Source organism: Dermacentor albipictus, chromosome 2 (genome assembly GCF_038994185.2).
Source record: "Dermacentor albipictus isolate Rhodes 1998 colony chromosome 2, USDA_Dalb.pri_finalv2, whole genome shotgun sequence".
NCBI classification, from domain to species: Eukaryota; Metazoa; Arthropoda; class Arachnida; order Ixodida; family Ixodidae; genus Dermacentor; species Dermacentor albipictus.
In genome coordinates, this window is record NC_091822.1 from 49,793,279 (window position 1) to 49,805,879 (window position 12,601).

Sequence of the window (12,601 nt, forward strand, 5' to 3'; positions counted from 1 at the left end):
CGCCGTATAACTTACAGACCACTGGTGTTGAAAAGTGCACATCTAACTCTGTCTCAGCGCCAAAGGATGACAATCAAGTGTGTGATACACTACATCTGCCTTTTGAACGTCGCTATTGGAAATATTGGGAGTGACAAACGAAACTTCTGCATACTAGAGGTTACAGGTTTAGATATATTGTAAAACGATCAGCGCTCAAGCAATCCATACACATGGTTAACCAGCGAATCTGAAACCTGCGGCCCCGGTGTTTATCAGTGGGTTAGTCCCGATGGTTCATTAAAGTCTTTCTCAAATATTGGTTACGCCTCAGTGCTTCCTAATGACGTTACGCGTTCGGCTGCGATAGAGAGAATGACGTGAGGGACGGTATGCCCGTAGTCCGCTGTGGTCGCTTGCGTTCGATGCCTCGAGCTTGCCCGGCGGCGTGGTTAGCAGCATCCGTCCGCCAATGGCGTTGCGATTCTTCAAAATTAAATTGCTTCAAATTTATGTCTGGCCTTGGCGTAAGACAATGCATGGCTCATACCCCCTTAAGCAAAGGATCATACCTCTGTAAATGCGGCCTCCCTGATACGGTGGTCCCAGCTCCAGCGCCCAAGGTCCCTAGACCTCTCGTACAACGCACAAAATCTGACATTCTCAATACAGTAAATAATGCACCCTAGCCAAAGCCATACGGCTGCACAAACTACTCAATTCAAAATGTGGCAATGAAACTCCAGAGGCTACAAACATAAAAAGGTAGCCCTGCGGAAATTTATTCCATGGTCGAATGCCTCGGAGACCCACCTACAGGCTTCCGAGGGGGGATACGCACAGACCCTGAACTTACATAGAGGAACTAGAATAAGATATCCGCCGCGACACAAAGCCCTCACAAAGGAGGAAGTGACCAGCTGGCGCAGACTACAAACTCCTTCCCCAACACACACGTGCTCAATAAGATGTTTCCGACACAAAAATTGGAGGACGCTTAAGCTTCGCCTTCAAGAGTGGAACGCGATAGCGTTCCCGTCGACCCGCCAATGGGTGTAAGACAATGGGCTACAGGGCAGCCATCACTTACGAGGCGCCCCGCATCAGACGCGGTGAGCGTCGAGCCATATGGTCGAGCAACGCGGCGTTCGGCGCAGCAACGAAACGTGCGCCTGAGCAAGCGGAGCGAACCAAAGAACTCGGTATCCCGGAGGGGGAAATGATGCACGCCAGCCAAACGCCGTGATCGGCACGGGCAGAGAGATAGAGAGATAGTGATCTAAAGAAAGGAAGGACGCTTGATTCTACAGAGGGAGCGAGCCGCGACAGCTCCAATGCGCGCGTGGCGCGCCATCTGTCGGGGCAGCGCCGTACATGGAGAGGAGGGGGTCTTCTGTGTTTGCCGCAAGATGGCTCTCCGTGTGCGGAAAGCGCAGAAGAAATGCAACGAAACGCACTTCGCTACTCGTGTAATTGCGACTTCTGTAAGTTACATGTTCATAATTACCGATATACACCACAGTATAACTTTCCACGGCTCGTTTCGAAGGCAACACCGCATTCACTAGAGGCGCGTTTGTACCTTATGGAAGTATCGAAATCGTGGCTGAGTGGTAGCGTCTCCGTATCACACTCCGGAGACCCTGGTTCGATTCCCACCCAGCCCATCTTGGAAGTTGCTTTTTATTTATGGAGTGCATGCCGTGATTTATCGCTCACGGTCAACGCCCCAAAACGCTGACGCCGACACCGACGCCGACACCGACACCGACGCCGACGACACCGGCTTTTCTGCGACACGAGCTCCTTAACGCTATCGCGTTAATACAGGCCCACCTGCCCTTGGTGTGGTGCCACACCTACACTCTACCACATCACCTGGGAGTGCGAACGCAACAAAGCATTCTACAAACACGAACACCCGAGTGCGGAGCAATCGGAGAGTCGGCTCATCTGCAGCGAGCTCACGGCCCAAAGGGCCCTAGTGCAGCACGCGAGCGACGCAGCCCATTCAGCATGCAATTTTGCATGCTGAATGATACCTTTAGAAGAATCCACGCAGTAAACGTAAATGCATAGGCAAGAGGAGAGAAACAGCAACACCACGTGTCAAGGGTCTGAACGCTAGACGTTCTTCGCGGGCAAAGCAAAAATATTCTTTATTAATTGCTTAACAGCTACACAATTGTACCCAAAAAGAGTATGCGTGTGTCATTTACTATGCCATTCGTAGGTAAAGATCTGCTCTACCGCGCTCACCTTTGTTGCGCTTTTTGAGGGGTAGAGAGCATTCTTTCCCTACATATCCTGGCGGTCGAAGAGGTGATGATACGGCTTGTGTAACTTCCAAGTTGCCTGCAAAACGCAGTTTTTTTTTTTGCTTACGCTGAGAAACACAAGGACATCCTTTGCAGGGGAAACCACACGAGGTGGACAGGTGAATTATTTCGAAGAGCAAGTGCGTAAAGAGACAGCGGCCAAAAAGGACTGGCCGAGTGGCGTCCTCCGCGAGGGCTCACATTTCTCCGCGCATGGTTGTAGTCTGCTTAATCCTGGCGCGGAAAGAAGCTCGCAAGAAAGAAGAGGCACAAGCAAAGCGCGAAAGGAGGAAATGACGCACCTATGTTGTTTGGCGACAGCTGGCTGGGTGTAACATGCGCGGATTTGGCCTTTCTGGTACAAAACCGAAGACGTTGCGCGTTCCCGTAGCTAAGCCGCACCCGGCTGAGCGGACCACCTAAAGAGCGGGGCCCATATAAACTTCTATACAAAAAAACCGCCCACCTGAATGGGGTAACACAAGGTTGCTTTCCTTTAAATCACTTATATCGTTGTATATCAACCAGCCAAGGGCTACTATTGGTATCCCTTCGGATTTCTGATTCTGACGAAATGAAGCTCCCCGTAATATAGTCTATTGCTCAAGATTGGAGCAAATATGTAACGGTAATGTTCTCAACAATATTGTTCAACACACAATATGAAGGCCTTAGGAGAAGGCACAGTTAGCTTGCATAAAAATATTTTGAGTATAAACTGACAGTTCCAGAACTGCAGTATAGTGCTGTTTAGAATGCAATATTTTTATTTGAAAGTACAACATGGGATAGACCACAAATACAGCAGGTCTGTCTTGCACATGACTAGATTTGGAACTTCAAAAGAATAGTATTACTTGCATATTATCACAGAAAATCACTTGTATCATATCACGGTGTTTGAGTCATGCATGTAACCATTAAATCCGTGTGAACTGCCCATGTAAAAGTTTGTACTCCACTCAGGAAGCAAGAAACCAAGGCAAGGGTTAAGTATATGAGATTACAGGCACTATAAAGCGTGAATTGGACACTTGTGTTCAGATCCACCTTGGACACTACCGAGAAAAAAAGCTTTACACATCCTGTGCAGCTTTAGAGCAAGACGATAAAGATGCTCCCAATGCAATGTAGCAAATGTAACAAATATACAGAGTTTCGGCTATGGCGACACCTAAAAAAGAAGACGGGGCCATAAGGCCATGCATGCTTCCAAGCCAACATAAATGTAAATTGGCATCAGAACCAAAAACTAGCCTTTCAGCCTAGGCCTTAAGATAGTTAACATTAAAAAGAAATTTCGAAATTAAAGCTCTATACATGTCCATGTAAGCACTGGAGGAAGCATTTTCTCTGTGCATGTGAGCAATAAGTATTTCTCAAAAGTACTAACATTTGCATCATAATACACTATGAGCTATACATGACATCAGTGAAATGCTGTTAACTGTCTGTATAAGTTTGCACTGCGGTTAGCAGACTAGAAAACCAGGAAATTTTGAACTGCACCATGAAGTTACAGGCACAACAACAGGAATGGGAGAATTGTTATTATATCACCTTTGAAGACCGCAAAAGTATTGTTCCACACCCTGGTGTATATTAAGAATATGGTTCGAAAGAGTCTCCAAATGCAATATAGCAAATGCGAAAATGCGAGATTATAAAGGTTTGATTATGGGTAACATCTGAAGAAACACTACCATAGAGCCATGTACAGCGCTTCCAAGTGAATATTATAGGGAAAGCGGGAGGGCGACAAAAAAGCAGCCTTTCATGCTGCAATTGAGCAAGAATAAAATTAAGAACGGATGTTGAAAAACACATCTATACATGTTCATACAAGTTGTACTGGCAATGTTTGCATACATGTAAGCTAATACTAAGACCTAAGCAAATATACCAGACGAATATTTCAAACATGCTGACTAATGCGTAGCAATGTAAAATAGTATGATCGTCACACTTGAATTGTGGCACTTGTATGATACAACATACACATTCCACAAATACCAAGTATCACCTTAAATAAAGTGTAGCTCACTAGTTAACATTTGTAGGTATTTGAACTAAATGCTCATATTGCAAATAGAAAATAAAGGCTATTGCTGGCACCCCAAGTATTCACTCTCAAAGTCAACGTAAAGCACGCTGATCTTGTTAAAGAGGCTATCGTCTAAGCATGATAGACGCTCTTCGCGGTGCTGTACTGCGATAATGTATCGGGATCAGAGAAGGCCATGTGACACTTATGGCCTTAATGTATCAGAAGGCCATGTGACACTTATGACAGGACACTTATGGCATCTATAGATGCTATGTTCGTTTGTACGCGGACAGTTTCGGACCTTGAGGTTGCTCTTTTCTTTTTCTTCACGGCCATGACGCAATAATGCAAAAAAAAACTTCGAGCACAGCGCTGCGTGGCAGAACATATTTATTGCTGCGCAGCACCAGGAAAGATGCAAATACACATACATGTTGAATTTTCGTGTACAATATGTCTAAATAGAAAAACGTATAAGTTTTATACTATCATAAGGAAGACGATCTCAGACCTGTCGAGAGCGCAATCATGTCTGTTTGCGGCCAGTATGGCAGCCGTTAATTCTCCGATCTCCAGTGGCGCCTAGAAGAATAGAATAGTAATCTTAAACTCTTATATTTACTTGCTTAAGTCGCACTGCAAATAGCTATCAACATGTAATGAAAGAGGCATAAATTAACCACCAACAGATAAAATATTACCGCAGAACATATAATTAAACAGGCAAAATTTAGGTATGCTCTATCAAGGACATTTCGGTAACAATAAAAATTCAAGGTGAAATATTAAAAAAAATAATAATCAATTCAAGCTAATCATGTAAATTAATTTCCAAGTCAGTTCGTACTCCTCTTCAGTGCAAAAAACAACGCCGGAAGAATGCGACAGTTTAACAGCAAAAACGCGGTATCAAGTGATTACGAAATTAACTGCTGCACTTGTTACTCTGTAATTAACGATAGTTTACAATTCACTTGTAAACATATGAAAATATCAGCACAAAACACCAGTTCCATGCATGAGGTCTAATGCTGTGCGTACGTACAAAAGTGCAACATGTACTCGATCTATAAGAATAACCAACACGGTGACTCACAGAGTTAAAAAAAAAACGTGTTTGTGAAGCGAGCGAGTAGTGCGCATCAATAAAACTTAGTAGCGTGAGCATGAGCATCAATTAATGGTGAAATATACGACACACACACACCAGCAAATAAATAATTCAACGAGAAGCACTGCTTACCTGGGTCACATTTATTGCTGTGTTCAGTATTCGTTAGAGCACTCAAAAGATAAGCTATGCTCACCACTCTCGCTTAAGCGAAGACCTTATACCATATTCCATCGGCAATGCGGCTCCTTGCACGGCCAGTGCCCCGCAGCGCGCCAATATGTCCACGGCGGCAGTGCTTCTTTTCAGCGGTTCGCGCACCTTTAGGAGTCTTTCTGGTAACCGTACCACGCGTCACAAGCCACTCAGGCACACAACACGCTTGGTAAGCGCACACCACAAAATCAGAGAGCATTTAGACGTGGTTAAAGCGCTGAAACAAAGCTCTAAACGACCGTTACGAGAAAACCGCATCAGTGATACTCTTCCCGGCCTGTTTCTTGAGAGCTACACAACGCAGACGAGTAATGACTGCGCTCGCGTTTGGCTGAAGCTGAAGCGCGTTGGATCATGGCGTCCATCTACAGAGCGCAAATAAAAACAATAACCAAGCTACAGTTCCGCCAAAGTATCACATAACAGTATACGAAGATTCTAATATTCTATAGTTTAAAGATGTTGCTGTTCGTTTGTATTTGCACATTTTCTCTCTCCTCATTTGGCCGGCCGCTATTGTGGCCTCATACCGTGAGTGCCCGTTCATCTCCCTAAGAGACCTTACTGGAGCGGCTGTCGCCCGCTGTCATGTGAATGTAGCGGCGTCATTATCACGTGTTAGCGAGCGAGAAAACGCGGCGCGTGTCTGGCGTTCTCTGTAAGGAACCCGGCATTTGCTGCAGTTTAGGAACCACCTCCTGTTATGCATTAGAAAGGAAAAAAAAACGAAACACAGTGGCATATTAGATTCTGTTGTAGTGTACAAAATATTTTTCTCCCCTACAGAATAGTTATTGGGCCTGCTAGACGCTTTGATTCTGTCGGTCATCGAGCTTTTACAGTAGTCCATCGTGCAACCACGTGCACCCTTCAATGTGCATCCTGCTGTCGAAGGGTGTCGTGTTTAAGGAGAAGATTACAAATACGACTAACGGAAGCGTTGATGCTCATATAAAAAAGAAACTTTTGGGGTAGAAATGTATGGTCAATCACTATAGTGCATCTGCGTTTAGTTTTTCTACAGTCAGGTTTTATAACACAGCATAAGATGCCTGCAGTGGTAGTGGTAGGCTTTCCACCACACTGAACCGTAGTTACAATTTATGCCTCAGCATCGTTCGCCACAGTATTCTCCGATGTATGTTTAATGCTTCTGTGGCTTGCTTTTACATTATAATGGCACGTATGCAGTATATAAAATTGATCACTGAGTTGCTAATGGTTTACTTGAGCGTGCGCTCGTGCAAGATTTCAGCTTTTTTTCTACATTGCGAGAACAAACATTCCGACTGGCACGAATAACATCTTAATTTAGCCCAACCTGCCTCCGTACTGCAGCCACACACTATATTCTACACGTTAGCCCTGGCTGAAAATATCATATGAGGATCGCCAATGCGACAATATAATCAGCAAACTTCCAATCCATACAACAGCTCCCCTGAGCTGCGAATTTTTTCATGTAAGTTACAATCTAAAGTTTGCGAGACATTTGGTGTTAAAGTAACATTTAAAATCGCATACATCGACACATGTTACCTCTACCCGCGACTGAAATTAACAAAAACACAAATATCAAGTTAGTTTAGTTACGGCCAGTCCAACAGGACCGCCAAACGGCCGAAAGGCTTGGCCTTTCCGTACCAGCGTGGCAGCGGCCCGCTCCGGGCTAGCAAACTAGCGCGAGCTAAAGGACGACAATAACGTTTTTCCATCCCTCCATCCAACCCCATTAGTCGACGTATGAAAAGTGAAAATTTTCATCTTTCATGTTGTTTACGTATGTTGCGCTGATGTTGAAAATCAAAGAAACAAAGTGTATTTTCGTTCGGTGAGGTGAGACCTAGTCAAGCATGCTCTAAGTTTTTCTCTCTACCTCTCTCATCAACACCTATGGTGAATAAAGTTAATAATAATAATAATAATAATAATAATAATAATAATTATTATTATTATTATTATTGCCGCACAATCTACAATACAACACAAGCAGGCCGGTCTAAGCCTTAGATGGCTTGTAGGACCGTGCCAATGAGTATGATAGACAAGGCAAAAAGATGTACAAAAATTGATGACAGAAGAATAAAAAAATTTAAAAAATTAAAAATGAAAGGCAAAAAATTTAAAAAACAAGATAACATTTGGTTATCTATATATAACAAAAATTGAAGAGGTAGATATTGCGATGCACACACAAAAAAAGAATAATGTACAAGAGGGTAATTTTACTCTAGCTGCTTTAAGATGTGTTTGAGCGTTCATTTTGATGTCGTGTTAAATATATCTTCTGGTAATTTGGTGAATATGTCAGGCACATAAGCACAGCGTCTGGCCGCACCATACCTTGTGGCTGAACGCGGAACTACGTAACGGACATGTTTTCTAAGCTCCCTTGCGGCGGCACGTTTTTGTTTGAAAGCGGAATTTGGTAGACCAAGTTCACGGAAGATGTTTGCAATGTTACGATTGGGGAATTGTACGCAACGTTTTTAAGAATGTTTTTTATAATCCGGTCAACCCTGCATCTCCAACGATCCGAACAAAAGCCAAAGACTAATACCATACCTTAACACACTGTAACCTAGTGCCTGAGCTATAATCTTTTTTACGGACAAGGGTGCAATACTTTTGATATTAAATAACAGCCAGGCTACTGACCTCAGTTTGGAACAAATAAGTGATAAGTGATGTTGCCACAATAAATTACTATCGAAATAGATTCCTAGATATTTCACACAATCCACGTATGGAATAGGTGCGCATTTACAATGAACACACTCTGACTCATGCAAGTAGAGAGGAAAGTTAATAACAGTAGTCTTAAGTGGGGAGCGAAAACAAACAAGTTGTGTTTTTTGGGCATTTACAACAATTCCATTATTAGAGAACCAAAGCACTGCCTTGTGCACGTCATTTTGCAACATTTCAGTGGATGTTTTATAAGAAAGGCGTTTCGCTAATAATACAGTGTCGTCAGCATATTGGAATACTGAACATTTCGAAATTTGCCAAAGGGAAGTCGTTAACAAAGATATTAAACAACAATGGTGACAAAATGGACCCCTGAGGAACTCCAGCTTTTACCGACAGCTTAGAACTAAATATGCCCTTATCATCGGTAGAGACCACCTGAAATCTGTTGCTCAAATAATTTTCGAGAACTTTGTAAAAAGGCCCACGAAATCCCCAAAAATGCCGCTTACTTAACAAGATTTGATGATTCAGGGTGTCAAACGCTTTCGCTACATCTAAAAATAGCGCACATGTGAAAAGATTCTGATCAAATGCCGAAAACAGTTCATCTGAAAATTCCTCAAGCAATGCCACAGTACCACGCCCTAAAACAAAGCCAAACTGTCGATTGTTCAGGATAGAAAATTTGTTAAGAAAAGAAGACATAGTTTGGAAAAGAAATTTTTCTAAGACCTGAGCAATAATCGGCAATATTGAAATTGGCCGATAGTTTACAATACTATCTTTCTTCCCTGACTTGTGTAGCGGTACAATAACTGCAGTTTTTAAGCATTCTGGAATTTCGTCGCCTTCCAAAAAACCATTCAGTATATGCAGGATAATATTTGACAGCGCATTGAAATTCCTTCTGATGGTGTGTAAAGAAATTCCATCATATCCAGTGGGCTTGTTAGGACGGAAACTGAAAATAATTGCCCCCAGATCACCCTTCAAAATTTTTGGAAGAAAAGCCGACGCAGATACGGAATGCCCTAACGGTGAAGTGCTTGTATATGGAGAGACGGCCCTTTGGGACGCTTTAACAAAGTGCCTGTTGAAAGTATCAGCCACTTCTGTGGGAGGTTGTTGAAAAACACCGAAAATAGAACGGCTGTTGGAACTCACTCCTCTGAGGTTATTTACCAAAGACCAAGTTTTGCTTACATTATTTGAAGATCGTTGGAATTTTTTAAAAAAAGTGAAGGCGTTTGGCGCCACGCAGAAGAGCAACCACTCTATTTCTTGCCGACTTGTATTGTAATCGCAGTCTTTGGTTTCTAGGATTTCTTTTGCAGCCTTTCCACAAGTTGTCTCGGTACGAAATGGAAGCAAGAATTTCCGTGTTCATCCAGCAGTGACCCCTCCTTATCGGCTTAGCTACCAGCCGTGTGCAACGCAATTCAAAATTTTTCATTTGCATGCAGAACCTTTCATATACTTTGGCCGAAGAGTCTTCTTTGGCTAAGGATGACCAGTCAAACGAAACGATAAGGTTATCAAGCTTGGATTGATTAACAGTAGGGTCAAGGCATTTACGCTGCCCAGATCCAGTTTCCACCGATAACGTTGTAGACGCGTCTGGTAGAACTAGACGACATGCTACGAAATAGTGGTCCGCCATGCGTTGTAGAATAGTACATGACCTAAATGAACAGCAGGGAGCTCTGACCGCTATGTGATCTAAACAAGATTGCACTAGGCTATTATTAACTAATTCCGCTCTAGTAGGAGCTGCAATTGTACATTCCAGACCATAAGCGGACAACGTAGATAAATAATCACAAATAGTCACTTTTTCAGGGCATAAAATATTGATATTCAAGTCTCCGATTAAGCAAAATTGGTCCACTGAGCTCCACTGCCGCAGAGCTACTTCAAGCTCAACAAGAAAACGTGAAAGGCTGCATGAGGGCGGTCGATAAATCGATAAGATTTGGACAGAAAATGACCTTTTACAAACTTTGACTATCATAGATTCGGCATGTACAAAAGATGCATCAATAGAAGAAACTTCACAGTTGTCGTTTACATAGAGAGCAATGCCTCCACCACGACGCCCGCTTCGTGTGACAAAATGTGCGGAAAAGCCCTGTAATGTAAACGTATCAAGGCAAGCCTGGGAAACATTGATTTCTGTAATCACAAATGCGTCTACAAAGTTAGCTGCCGATTCAGCCTGAAGTTTAAATTCGTCCCAGTATTTACGCAGACTTCCAATATTAACGCTCATAATGGTAAAATCTTCATCAGAGCTGCACAGAAATTCTGTTTTAAGTGAACTGAAGTCTGGTAGTTCCTGAAAGAAAAAGGCATGTTGGCTAAGCAATGTTTTCCAGGTCTGCTTGTTTACCAATTCGAACAAGAAACGCTCTTTCATTCTTTTTCACGAAGATCTTGCCTCCTTTCGTCCAACAAAACTGATAACCCTCCTCTTTTGCCTTCGTTCTCGCTTTCCAGAAGAGATCACGGTTAACTTTGGTCAAGTTATCATTGAAGTAGATCTTTGGAAAAGATGCACTTTCACGTAGTTTCTTCAGCTTTCCCCCGCGCTTCAAGCCATTTTTCCTTCCAAATTACAGATTTAAAGTGCACCAAGACCAAAGGTGTACCACTCATTTTGACTTTTAAGCGGTGTACGGCTGCAATATCGTCAGATGAAAACCCCGAGAGGTCCAGATTTGCTGCCGTTTGCGTGATTGTTTGTGTTAGGCTTTCATTACTTTTCACTGGCAAACCGTGGATCTCAAGATTCTTTAGTCTGCTGTACTGCTCACTTTCATTTTGCTTTTCTTCTAGCTTTTGTATTACTGCTGGCCGAGTTACCACCGTTGTTTTCAGAGCTTCCAGTTTAGCGCAATCGGTCATTTGACGTTCCTGAATGTCCTGTTGTTTCCAAACAGAATCATACTTCTAGGAAAAAAATGACACCGATCCTTCGAGTTCCTTAACTGTTTTCGATACAGCCGTGAACTCTTCCTGCAGCAGTAGGAGAGAATCAACTTTCTTATGCAGAATCGGCAATGATTGCAAACTTTTTCTGATTTCCCTTAGCTCATCCAACAGTGATGACTCAGAACCACTGTTATCCTCCAGTTCAGCCTCTGTGCCGCTGTTTAGTTTCTTGTTACTTCTGCACGTTTTACAGACCCACGCATCTCTCTTAGCATTCCCCATAGTAGTGAAAGTGTTAGCTGCTATTCCAGAACATGACTGTCCTAGATGATACGAATATTTGCATTGAGTACACACCATTATTTTTCCATCAGTAGGCAGAGCCTTATGACAGGAAATGCAGCTGTCGTCTTTTCGCATTGTTCACAGCAAACTAGTTAGATATTATAAACATGCTGATACACTACAGCCTGGAAAATAATGAACAAAACAGGCGTTAGAAGGGGAAAACTGTTCATTGAAGGAATCCTTGTCGAAACCTACACAGCTGGTATCGCTCACCAGGCGAAGCGCAGCAATCGTTAGTGGCGCGCCGTCATTTTCACTGGAACTGGCAGCTTGTGTTGGCTCGCAGAGGGCAGCCCAAGGCGACCACTATGACGAGCAGGGAGGCGAGGTAGGCACTTTTACGTTGAGGGCAGCAAGCAGCGACGCACGCGCACCAGCGTTGCCCGGGGTAGCGCTGCAGTAATCTTGCGGAAAAAAAAGGAGCCGTGCGCGTGCCTACTGTTCGTCAAGGGGAGGACGTCGTCCACGTACCGCAGCAACCGTCGTCGTATCTGCCAGCTTGTTGCCTCGCAGAGGGCAGCCCAACTATGACCAGCAGGGAGGCGAGGCAGGCACTTTTACGTTGAGGGCAGCAAGCAGCGACGCACGCGCACCAGCGTTGCCCGGGGTAGCGCTGCAGTGCGGAAAAAAAAAATTACCGACGATTACGTTACTTCCTAATGCGAAATTTGAGCGCAGCAAATGCGAGCCTTTGTTTGCGTTTGGCCTCGGCCTCGGCCGCGCGAACGGTAGAGTCTTCTCTGCGACGGCGATGAGCTTCTGCTTCAGCCTCGCTTACTGCTGGTTGCTCTCGACGGCGGCGATGAGCCTCCGCTTCGGCGGTGCGAACGGCAGGGTCTTCTCGGCGGCGGCGATGAGCTTCTGCTTCAGCCTCGCTTACTACTGGTGGCTCTCGACGGCGGCGATGAGCCTCCGCTTCGGCGGCGCGAACTGCAGGGTCTTCTCGGCGGCGGCGAT